This window comes from Mastomys coucha, unplaced genomic scaffold (assembly GCF_008632895.1).
Source record: "Mastomys coucha isolate ucsf_1 unplaced genomic scaffold, UCSF_Mcou_1 pScaffold7, whole genome shotgun sequence".
In the NCBI taxonomy this organism is placed as follows: Eukaryota; Metazoa; Chordata; class Mammalia; order Rodentia; family Muridae; genus Mastomys; species Mastomys coucha.
The window spans coordinates 3,510,563-3,523,637 of NW_022196913.1; the positions used below are offsets into that span (position 1 = coordinate 3,510,563).

Sequence of the window (13,075 nt, forward strand, 5' to 3'; positions counted from 1 at the left end):
ATTTAAATATATAAAGCCTTTTAATTATACAGCTTTGTTTTGTGATGATATTGACATTTTTAATAAGGAGAAACACAAATAGGATCATTACAATGTGGTGGTGGGAATATTGATGATCTGTGATCTTGTTTTGCCATCATGTGGCTTCATGCAAGTCTGTGAATGTCTGTTTTCCAACATTTCATACAATTCTTAGCATACAGAGCTTATACACCTCTTAATCTACTTTCTTTCTGAAAATAGTTTTTTGTTTTTGTAGTATCCCTTTAGGCAACAATAGCAATTCCTAATGCTCATTTGATGCTGCTTACTTTTTACATACACACATATGTATATGCAGTGAATAAATATTTCTTTGTAGTCTCAGAAAGTTAGGTACTTGTGTAAATATGAGTCAGTTTGGGAAATTTTAATGGTTTACTGCTCAGTGATGCAGTTATGTGAGTGATTACAACAGGAAAGGTAACATAGGAGAGTTGTTTGAGAGCACAGACTCTGGACAGACAGAGGGAGCCTCAGTTCTGGATTTGTGTGTTTCAGGTTCTGAGCAGTAAGGGTGACTCTGGGCACTTCGAGAGTGTTGTGAGCACTGAGTGGGACATGATACTTGAAAGACTGGCTGGGGTCAGGCTGATACCCTGTAAGGATGCCATGTAGCCTGCTGTTAGTGTTGCTTCACTGTTTTATATGCTGTGCCGATGTCTTAGGTGGATGATGGGCCTCCTGGTCAGCGGTTAGATGAATTTCTGTGACAGCCTCTGTGGTGATTTGAGTAAGAATGGCCCGTAGACTAATATTTGGATGGTTATGGAGTGCCATTAGGAAGTGTGACCTTGCTGGAGTAGGTCTTATTGGAGGAAATGTGTCACTGGGGATGGACTTTGGAGTTTCAAGTGCCCAAGCCAGGCACAGTATCTCTCTTCTTCCTGCTGCCTGCTGACCAGGATGTAGAACTCTAGCTGCCTCTCCAGTGCTGTCTGCCTGCATGCTGCCATGCTTCCCACCATGACGACATTGGACTGACCCTCTGCCCTGTAGGGCAGCCCCAGTTACATGTGGTCCTTTAGAAGAGTTGCAGTGGCTGTGCCGTCTCTTCACAGCAATAGAAACCCTAACTAAGGTAGCGCCTGTTTACTTGTATTTTGAAAACTCAAGGCAAAGCAATTTGTTTTTAAATTTAGAAATAGGAATTTGAAGTCAGAATTGTGTGTGTTTTTAGGCAAAAGTAATTGATAAAAAGTTTTATCAAGGCTGTATTCAGGAAATATATTTAGTTCAGATCATGTGATCTTTTCTTTTTCTCAGAGTAAATGAGTCCTTTTATTAGCTCATTGGCTCATGTGCCATTTTGTAGACCATGGTAGCGAGCCTTTGAAGGGGACAGCATTTGAAATCAGGCAGGAAGGATTCAGTCATAGCTTAGAACTCTTTGTGAAGGGTTACCTTCGATTTGGTTCCACGCTTAAATTGAGTGTGAGGGATGACCTGAAAGTCTTTCTCTCGCTAGAGGATCAGTAAGGCAGTGCTGGGTAATCATGAGAATTGTCCATGTGGCAGCCACTAGCCCCATGCGGTTATTTGAATAATTAAAATTAAAAAAGACAAAAATATGTGAATCTCTCAGTTATCACCATGTGTGTCAGTGACTACAATGTCGTCAGCTGACAGTGCATAGGTGCTGTTTTCAGATGCTTGTCTGGCTTGCCCTTCAAGTTTATTACTTACTAGGTCATGTGCCCTTGGGCAAGTTACTCAGTTTCTGGGTATTTCTTCATGGTAAAAAGGGGACAGAAGTTCTTATAAGGTTGTTAATTGTAGAGAAAGTGAGTCAATATTTGTAAAGTGCTTAGAGTAGCACCTGGCGTGCAGTAAAAAATGTTTGTTAAATGAGCAATGTATCAACATTCAGATGAAAGAAAAGCTAAGTGTGTTTTTTATTTTCACATTTGTCATAGTTTAGAATACTATTTCTGTCCATACTTTAAGCATTTCCTATGTGCATCCCAACTTCTGGACAGAAAACATGCCTTTGTTAGTGGGGCCTTGCATTGCTGGCTTTCTCCCATACAATTCTAGTCTGTTACTCAGATTTCAGCTCACTACTGCTGCCTCTGCTTAGAAATATTTAATGCTCATAGACACCCTCTTTAGACAATGTATAAACTCCCTTAGAATCTGCATTTTACTTATGCACACAGTAAGTGCATAAGTAAATTCTATTCAGCATGTGCATGTTGAATAGAAGAATCACTCAGTTTTGAAAGGTACCCAGTATTTCTATTGATATCAAAAGTTATCAAGTACTCTCTGAAGTGACAGGAACCCAAACCCATTCCATCATCTCTGATGGCATCTCCAAAATGTGCTCCAAGAGTATCTCTGCCTCTGTCCATGTGTCTCAGTGGAGAGGGCCCAGATCATTTCTGATTACTGCCATTCACCTCCCTACAGTACCATGCCATGCCAATCACCACTACCCACACCTTCTGGATGATAGTAACACAGGAGTCTGGTCCCGCACCTCACTCCTCTGAATCATCTCCTGTGTTTTCACTGATTGTATTCAAACGCTTACCTGTGAATGGAACACAGACACAGTCAGTATCAGAAATGAATGCCGCTTAATGTAGCAAGCAAGGTTTGGTTGTGGGCTATGAATCCACATGGGAAAGCCCATAAAACAGACTTGTAGACTGATGCTTGCCTATGGTGTATGATATGGCCGATCAGCTTATAAGTATAGCAGTGTGTAAGTAACAGTGTTGATAGCTGCCTTGAGATAGCTTACTTATATGAAGGCACACATTGTGTGTGCTACCTTATACTCTGTTGGGGAAGAGTCGATTACTACAAAATTGTAAACACACAGTGAATGTGTGCTTTGGCGCATGCAGACTCTTGAACCTCAGAGACACCAAGGCACTGACTGTGTCTGCTCGTGGAGTTGTGACGGCAGTGGAGTAGGACACAGGTGGGCACAGAGGGGTGAGATTAGCTCTGCTTGGAGTGATTTACAGTAGCTTTTTGAACATATGCCCACATACTACCTTATTGCATGTATGTTTATAATGTCTTTTTTTAAGTACTGATTTTTTATGAAGCCAGGACTTTGAGTTTTGGCAAAAGTGAATTTGAAGAGAATGCATTGATCCATGCCTGAGCTTGCCTGGTGTTTACTTCTCTATAGTTTATGATCAGTGTTGAGTACACATACAAGTAATTGGTAAATGTAATCAGTTCCCTAAGTACTGGGAGCGCTCAGTTTTTAGCATTATTTTATTACTGAGACAGACTGCCCAGTAGACATTATGAACATTCTCCAGAGAGTAATTTGGGTTGCAGTGAGTTATTTTATTTAAATTGATGCTATGAATAAATATTTGTTTGTACCACTATCATGATGTAATTTAAATGCCATTTAACTGTGCTGAAGCATCTTCATTCAAGTAACTTGTTACCTTTGAAACTAGACTGCTTGAGTATTGTTCCTCTCCCTCTTGGCAGACGGCAGATGCCGTGATTAATAAAGGCCCTGTTCCTTAGTCACAGAGAGCTTTTTGTGAAGATTACCTGACCAGCTGCTGGTTTCTTCACTACAGGTCCCAGAAACATTAACAAATTATAGATCCTGGCTCTTAAAAGTATGGTGTAGATTAGTGTAAAGTATTTCTTAAGGATGTTTGAGTGGTCCTTGAAATTTTAAATAATTTTGTGAAGGCCCTTATCTTCCTGAAACCTGCATAATCCAAATTGTGAGCAAAGCAGTCTTTTGGAGTAGTGGTTCTGCCGCTGACCTCTCTCAGTGTCAGTGCATACACCTAATGGGCAGCAGTGTTCCCGTGTGTGCCGATTACCACATGAAAGCGGAATTTGGGAATGGGAAGTTTGGAGTATGACCTTAGTGAAGCCAGTTCCTGTGCCCTGAAGAGTTGTCTGTGGACTGAGAGAGCCAAGTGCAGATTGGGTAGAGACTGCAGAGGCCTAGAGAAGTGCACATGGCTTTCACTGCCTGGGAGGATGCTTGGTATCATGAGTGTGAGCAGGAAGTTGAGTTGGAATTGCATGTAGGTGCAAGAGACCTACATGTAGTGAATAACTCAAGCTGTAGAGGGCGTTGGACTCAGTAGGGCAGTTACAACCAACTCTTAAGTAACCAACTCTTGTCACACTCAATCTTTGCCAGTGGGTGTGGGCTAGCTGCTGTGTTTGTATCCTTAGGTCTAAAGGTCATCAGCAGAAAAAGAAAAAACAAACAGAAACATCCAGAGTGGGCGATACAGGTCTAAGGAGAACAAGTGCTTTCTCTGAAACCACCCACCACCACGCGCAAAGGTGCTGTCAGGGAAAATGCCTATTATTATTATTATTATTTTAATTTTTAAATCTTGTAGGATTTTTGTTAAAAAGATACGGGTTTTTATTAGCAAAGACGATAATGTGAATATTAGACAGGAATCTGTAGTGTTTGACAATTCAGGTACACACTAATGAAATGTCTTTTGCCTGAGACTGGTCAGCCATAGTTAAAAAATGTGAATAATGTTAGGATGTCATTGTGTCTTATGGGTAAGAGAACAAATTGGTAAACTAATTTTTTTTTATTTTAAGCTTATGTATTGTGTGTGTCTGTGTGCCAGTGCATGTACCACAGTGAGCGTGTGGAGATTAGAGGGTACTTGTTTAGGAGTTGGCTCCCCCCTTCCACCTTGCTTAGGCAGGACCCTTCTTGTGTTTGCGGTCCCTCGGGGTACTCCAGGCTCAGCGTTGTAAAGAGGTAATATTCTTGTGTGCATGCAGCACAGCCTGAGCCCCTCCCTGTTTGTCTCTCTGCTCTTCCAGAGACTGCCACTAGGAGAGATGTTTATGCTCTCTATAGCACACCCCACAGTGAGGGAAAGTAATGCAGATGGACAGACCTGAAGGAGAAACTGTGGACTGCTTTGAGAAGTTGAAAAGTCGTAAAGCAGTACGGACAGTGTGATTCTTCACATGCCTTCCTGCATATGAATACGTTTATATGCTGTGCAGGTGTGAATATGATATGGCTATATATCTGCTTGGAATGTCCAGAGGAGAAGTTTTAAAAATAGCTTTAATATTGGGGAGTAGGGTTGAGAAAGGAAAAGAGGAAAAGAGAGGAATGAAATTGTACTTTATTTTTAATTAAAAAAATTTGACATTAGAATTTGATTAAAATATTTCTCTCTTTCCTTTCTTCCCTCCAAGCCTTTCCCTTTTTAGACCTAATTGTTATTGCATGTATATAACTATATAAATACACATATTTTCCCCACTGTACACTGTCCAGTCCATATAATGCTACCTGTGTGTGTGTGTGTGTTTACACTGTCCAGTCCATACAATGCTACTACTGTGTGTGTTTACACTGTCCAGTCCATACAGTGCTACTGTGTGTGTACACTGTCCAGTCCATATAATGCTACCTGTGTGTGTACAAGTCCAGTCCATATAATGCTGCTGTGTGTGTGTGTTTACACTGTCCAGTCCATACAGTGCTACCCGTGTGTGTGTGTGTTTACACTGTCCAGTCCATACAATGCTGCTGTGTGTGTGTACACTGTCCAGTCCATACAATGCTGCTGTGTGTGTGTGTACACTGTCCAGTCCATACAATGCTACCTGTGTGTGTGTGTTTACACTATCCAGTCCATACAATGCTACCTGTGTGTGTGTGTTTACACTGTCCAGTCCATACAATGCTGCTGTGTGTGTGTGTACACTGTCCAGTTCATACAATGCTACTATGTGTGTGTGTACACTGTCCAGTCCATACAATGCTACTGTGTGTGTACACTGTCCAGTCCATACAATGCTACTACTGTGTGTGTTTACACTGTCCAGTCCATACAATGCTACCCGTGTGTGTGTATTTATACTGTCCAGTCCATACAATGCTGCTGCTGTGTGTGTACACTGTCCAGTCCATACAATGCTACTGTGTGTGTGTGTACACTGTCCAGTCCATACAATGCTGCTTTGTGTGTGTGTACACTGTCCAGTCCATACAATGCTGCTGTGTGTGTGTGTACACTGTCCAGTCCATACAATGCTGCTGTGTGTGTTTAGGGCTGACTGTCTGGTACTGGACACCCAGCTGGGGTGCTCTTCCCTGGGGAGGAGCACCTTCCTTTCCAGCTTCCTCAGTTGCCTGTAGTAGCTCTTTGTGTACACTTGAGGCCTCCTGGTCTTTTCTCCTTCAGGCTGGCATACTCATTGATGTCATTTTTGTTCAGCTCACAGCCATATTGGGCAGACTTTATGGGTGTGGCTTTCGGCAGTACTAGGAGACACAGGCTTACAACCAACTCTCTGATCCTTTAGCTTCACAGTCTCTTCTCCCGCAACCACACCCCCATCCCCGAGTCTTAGGTATGGGAGTGTTTGTAGCTGTAGCACCCACATCTCGAGTCTTAGGTATGGGAGTGTTTGTAGCTGTAACACCCTCATCCCCGAGTCTTAGGTAAGGGAGTGTTTGTAGCTGTAGCACCCACATCTCGAGTCTTAGGTAAGGGAGTGTTTGTAGCTATAGCACCCACATCTCGAGTCTTAGGTATGGGAGTGTTTGTAGCTGTAGCACCCTCATCCCCGAATCTTAGGTAAGGGAGTGTTTGTAGCTGTAACACCCTCAGCCCCGAGTCTTAGGTAAAGGAGTGTTTTCTAGCTGGATCCATTGGGCTTGGACTCTGCAACTCTGCATATCGATTGCCTGTGGTTTTCTGAAGTAGTTTTCATCTGTTGCAAAGAGATGTTTCTCTGATGGGTGTGCATGTGTGTGTGCATACATGTATGTGTGTATACGTAGACTTCACTTACCTGTGGGTATAAGGACAAATGTATATATTTTGTCGTTAGGGATTATGACGTCACTAACATTGCTAGTTAGCTAGTACCATTCATGCTCTCCATCTTGTTGAAGCGGGTCTTTAGTCAGAGAGCTGTTGGCTCCCCCAGGCATGCTGCCACAGCTGCATCCTCGGGGCTGTCAGAGATGGCACTTTTCTAGACAGATCTCCACATGACTCCACATGTCTGGGCTGTTGGATTAAAGAGCTAAACGTTTTGCAGGGTGAGTTTTAGAAACATTTACTTACTTATTTGGGTGCACATAGTTTAGCCATCAGACAGCATCTTGCCTAAGTTAGCTCTTTCTCTCCACCATGAAGACTCTGGGGATTGAGCTCAGGTGTTCGGGCTTGGTGGTAAGCAACTTTACATGCTGAGCCATTTTCCTTGGCTCCAATGTGATTGTTGTTTTTAAAATATGGAATGCTTCATGATTTACCATTGCCATCCTTGGGCAGGGGCCATGCTAATCTTCTCTGTATCGTCCCAATTTTTAGTATATGTGCTGCCAAAGTGCTCACCAATGTGACTTTAAAAATACAATTTTTATCATTTGTAATTATGAGTAGGTGCGTGTCTTCACGTTGGTAATGTACATGTGCATTGTATGTAGATGCTTGCAGAGGCCAGAGGCATCAGACAACCACAGCTGTAGATATAGCTGGCTGAACTGCCTGACATGGTGCTGGGATCCAAACTTGGTCCTTTGGATGAACAGCAAGCATTTTTTAACTGCTGAGCCATCTGTCCATCCTTGTGCTTTTTTTTTTTTCCTTTTTCTTAAATTCAGGAAGCACAAACATTCTTCTTAAAAAAGTATTTTCATCTTACATGTATGAGTGTTTTGTCTATATGTCTGTCTGTATACCACATGCATGCTTAGTGCCTGAAGAGGTCAGAAGACGTCTCTGGATCTCAAACTGGAGTTAAGGATGGTTGTGAGCTTCTGAGTAGGTCTTGGGACTTGAACCTGCATCCTCTGGAAGAGCAGACAGTGTTCTTACTCACTGAGCCATCTCTCTAGCCCCCTATTTTAAGAATTTGTGATGAAATTACTTGAAATTTTATTTTAGCATCTTGCCACATAGAGTATAATATTTTTCCTAGTAACTCAGTGCCTAGAAAATATCCAGGTTCCTACACTGTGATCAAAGTAGGTTAAGGTTAAGTGGCTTTTATTTCTTTTCATAGTTAAATTTTTCTGACTTAAAAAAGATTTACTTTTATTGTTTTTTAATTATGTGTACCTGTGCATGTCTGTGTGTGGGTATGTATACTTAAGTGCATGTGCCCAAAGAGTAAGAAGGAATTATTTGGGTCAGTAAATACTGCCTTTAACTTAAACACTCTGAAGCATTAATATTTTAATCTATAATTTTAAGAAATTCTTCTAACTCAGTTTGTGTGTTATAGTGCATGTATTGTAAACATAGTATATCTATTAAGTATATGTTTGTGCGCATACACATGCACGTACACACACATACATGCACACGCAGAGTCTGTGTTTTTAGATGGTATACCTTCATTACTTGAACATTTTTGTTTGTTTTTTGAGACAGTGTTTCTCTTTGTGTAGCCCTGGCTGTCCTGGAACTCACACTGTAGACCAGGCTGGCCTAGAACTCAGAAATCCACCTGTCTCTGCCTCCCAAGTGCTAGGATTAAAGGCGTGCGCCACCACCACCTGGCTGGAGTTCTTAATATTGATGTAGTTGATATTTGTGTTGCCCTTTGAGGTTTCTGTTACTTCTTCAAAAACTGCATCTCCACTTGTCTTCCTCTCCTGGGGTCTAACAACAACTGTGTTGTATGTATGTATAAGTGTGCTGTGTATATGTATATGTGGGCTGTATCTTTGTGTGTATAACTGCATTGTATGTATGTATGTATGTATGTATAAGTGCTGTATGTATGTATATATAAGTGTGCTGTGTATATGTATATGTGGGCTGTATCTGTGTGTGTATAACTGCATTGTATGTATGTATGTATAAGTGCTGTATGTATGTATATATAAGTTTGCTGTATGTATGTATAGGTGTGCTGTATGTATGTATAGGTGTGCTGTATGTATGTATAGATGTGCTGTATGTATGTATGTATAGGTGTGCTGTATGTATGTATGTATAGATGTGCTGTATGTATGTATGTATAGATGTGCTGTATGTATGCATAAGTGTACTGTTTCTAGAAGTCTCAAATATCGCCTGTGCTCATTCCTTTCTCTTCTTATATATACTGTTTCACATCTGTTGAAAGAGTTGATCATCACTCCAGTTGTATCTAATTTGATGTCAAATTGAATTTTCAATTTCAGTGATGGTGCCGAATCTGGTTCTGAAAACAAATCTCTTACCTGGTGTTGGTCTTCCGTCCCCACACTTCCCTTCTTCACTTCTCTTTTGTTCCTCCTTCCTTGATTGACAGACAGCATGGATTTGCGCTCTTCTGTAAGGAGTGGATTTAGTTGCAGTTTCATAACATTGGCTTTTTGAGTGAGTTATCTATTATTCTTGGTATTCTTGTCTGCATCACATCTCCTTTAGTCTCATACAAGGAAACATGGAAATTCATGGTAGTGAGAGTAATGTTATCAATAGCCTTAGATTTGGGTGTTGGTTATTACTGACAAGTTATATGGGACACACCTACCACATAAATCTCCAAAAATAATACTTGTCAATTTTTGTATCTTTGTTTTGGAAAACAAATTTTTTTTTTAAATTCAACAAGTATTTGAATTCTATGGCCAGAATATGTTTGTAGGTTTATATAATATTGAGGAAAATAAAAAAATGTTAGGGATGATTGAAAGGAATACAGAGAAATTACACATACAGGGATGAAGGGAAGGTCTTAAAATGACACTAGTGTTTAGCATACAGCTTGGGATGCTAACGCTGTGGGTGTGATGTTTTCAAGAAAATATTAGTTAACTTCAGCGAGTCCGTGGTTGCACCTAGTTATACAGGATATAAACTTTCCCAGCCCCTGTCCAGAGGCAGTACTGTAAGGACTGTAAGCACTGCAAGACTATATTGTTGTTAATCACGTGGCAAAACTATGGCTGTGCTGAGGCCAGCCACTGAACACACAGCAGTAGCATTTGCTTATTCTGAAGAGGGTGAGCACATCACAGGTTATGGTAGTGTCTGTCTGCTTACAGTACACCAAAGGGTGACTCATTCTGAGTCACTTGTTTAAATTCCCTGCCATTCAGAGCTCTTTTATTCTATTTTCCTTTTTCCAGGTTTTATCTCTCCCCAGTGAATAGATTCATTGTACAAAGTCTGACACTGCTGAACATAGGTAGTCTTTGTTTCTCTTAATTGTGTATATATGCCATGCTTCTAAGTACATTAAAACCTTTACACATAGTGTCTTGTGTTTTGCTGTTTAGTCATGGCAGGGAATGGAGTCTAGTGAGAGCTAGTAGTGTATGAGAACAGTGAAGAACAGACTCCTGTTAATCTCAATTGAGGCAAGAGACTCCTGTAATGGAATGAGCATGTAAGTACTGCATTATTTACTCCAGTGGAGATGTACATCCCTTACATAAGGACTGAACTAAATGTAATTGTAGCCAGTTAGTGTCTATTCTAGGAAGTACAGCCGGGCCGATTCTATCTTAGTTTAGTAAAATAATCATGCTGGCACAGCTATTTCAAAACAATTTGATTAAATAAAGTTCCAGAAAGGAATGGGAACACTTCTCAGCCTGATGAGATCTGCATTAGGATCCTGGGTGTATAGACTTAACATGGTGTGGTGTAGATGCTCAGTGACTTTTACTAGAGTACTTTCAGACATTTAACACATAGTTAATTGGCTAGGACTTGCCATCAGAGGGGCCAGAATTTGATCCTTAGGAGCCATGTAATGTTAGACCACTAACCTCTCAAGTCTGCTTTGTCATGCTTGCAGTGGTACCTGTGTCACCAAGGTGTGATGAGTCATTCTGTGACTTAACTGAGCACCAGCTAGGTGTCAGGGTCCTACTCCAGGCGCTGGGCAGACTAGAGACAAAGTGCTGCCCAGGAGCAGTGAGTCTGGGTGAGGGGTTGAAAACAGTCAGGGTGCAGTAGAGTGGTGGTGAGTCCAGGATTATCCTGTGAAGAGACTTGGGCGTCAGGTGACAGCCCCTGAGGAAGATGCTGCTAGGCTGAGATTGGAAGAGTGGTTAGAGTTAACCGTAAGTGAATTTCCCTAGGAGCAAGAGGTGACTGGATCCTAGGCCCCTAGGCCCGGAGGTGAAATCGCCGTACAGACCATCACTTTAGTAAAACCTCAGGGAAGCACATGGCCTCCAAAGTGGTCAGAGCAGGGCAGTGAAGATAGGCCCATTCGGAAGGCATGGGCTGCGCGCAGAGCTGACCGAGTTTACCTTTGTACTGTTTATCTACATTAAATTCTATGGCCTGTGTAATACTCTAGAAGTGGCAGATTAGAAGATAAATTCTTGAAAATATCAAGTTTGGGTATAATAAAGTGCTCAGTGATTGTCAGGAGCTTTTTTTTTTTCCAGGTTTATTGCTATAAAATTTATATAAGGTAAGTTTCATCTATTTGAAGGACAACTTGATGAATTTTGGTAATTTTATATAGTCATGTATTCACTATCACTTCCTGATACAGAAAAATGTATCAAGAATCCTAAACACGTTTTGTTGTGAATGTTCTCTGACACTGCTGCTGCACCTGCTGCTCTACCCGCTGCTGCACATTCTGACACCGTCATTTTGTGTTCTCGAGAATTTCCTATGAATGGGCTTACACTGTGAGGGTCCTTGGTTGGAAGTTGTTGTCAATCTACATTATCAATACTTCTCTTCTGTTGAGTAGCATTCCAAAGTTTGAGTCGACCACAGTCTGCCTTCCTGCTCACCAGCTGACATTGAGATTCATTGCCCCTAGTTTTGGACTATATGAGCAGCCACACAGTTTTTATACACCTGCATTTTCATTTCTTTGGGATAACTACTTGGCACCAAGATGCTGGGTAGTGTGGCAAAGTTTACCGTTAACATCCCTGTTTCCTCTTCCTGTACAGTAGCTGGATCATTCTGTATGCCAGCACCACTGTCAGAGGTGTAGACGTTCGTTACTGGTCATCCCTTGGATGCCAGCACCACTGTCAGAGGTGTAGACGCTCGGATGCCAGCACCACTGTCAGAGGTGTAGATGTTCGTTACTGGTCATCCCCTGGATGCCAGCACCACTGTCAGAGGTGTAGACGTTCGTTACTGGTCATCACCTGGTTCTGTCCCACCTTTTGGCTTTATTTATGGGCTGTCTCAGTGATGAGTGAGTATAACATCTTTGTATATTTCTTGGCTGTTCATATAGCTTTTTTTTGTGATGTGCTGTTGAAATGCAGTTTTGCCCATTAAAAAACACCAACCAGCCAGCTACTTTTTAGTATATGGGTTGTAAGAATTTTTATATGTTCTGAGTGGAAATAAACCTTTTATCAGATGTCATATGTCTCACACATACCTTCTTCTAGTCTGTGGTTTGCTTTTCATTTTCTTTATAATATCTATGACAGAATCGGAGTCTTAATATTTTAGAAAAATTTATTTATATTTTATGTCTATATGTATGCTTTGCTTGCATGTATATATATGCACTGTGTGCCTGGTGCACTTAGAGGCCAGAAGAGGACATAGGATCATCTGGGACTGGAGTTACAGACAGTTGTCAGCCACTATGTGGTTCCTGGGAACCAAACCCAGGTCTTCTGAAAGAGCAGCAAGGACTCTTAGCCATAGAGCTATTTCTCTAGTCCAAGTTTTTAATTTCAAATTTATCTATTTTTTATCAAAAATTTTTATTACAGTTTGTGCTTATTTTAGTTAAAAGAAAAATTTGCCTAACTCATTGCCTTAAAAATAGAGGTTTGGTAATCTTTATTCTTATATATAGACCTGTGATTTACTGCAAGCTAATTTTTGCATGCTCTGAAAAGTAATGGCCAAATTATTTCTTCCTAATAGAGATAACCTGTTTATTCCAGAACCATTAGTTTAAATGATTATCATTTCCCTGTTGAGTTATTCGTGATCTTTGAGTCCATTGTTATCATTTGTAGCCATCTTTTGTTTCTCAGTAAGAATTTGAGCCTGACTGAAGATCTTAGTTACCCACGTGTAAGTCCTTTTGTATTCTCACTGTAAGTATGTACGTTAGGAGGCTGTGGGACAATGAA

The 13,075-nt window shown here is 41.0% G+C and overlaps 1 protein-coding gene and 1 non-coding gene across 4 annotated transcripts in view; one reads left to right on the forward strand and one right to left on the reverse strand.

Moving 5' to 3' along the window:
- Positions 1–13,075, forward strand: part of Usp6nl (USP6 N-terminal like) — a 125,089-nt gene that overhangs the window by 34,998 nt on the left and 77,016 nt on the right. The window lies entirely within an intron of this gene.
- Positions 7,277–7,381, reverse strand: LOC116082844. Its single transcript, XR_004115473.1, has one exon. It is a non-coding gene; the product is annotated as a U6 spliceosomal RNA (small nuclear RNA).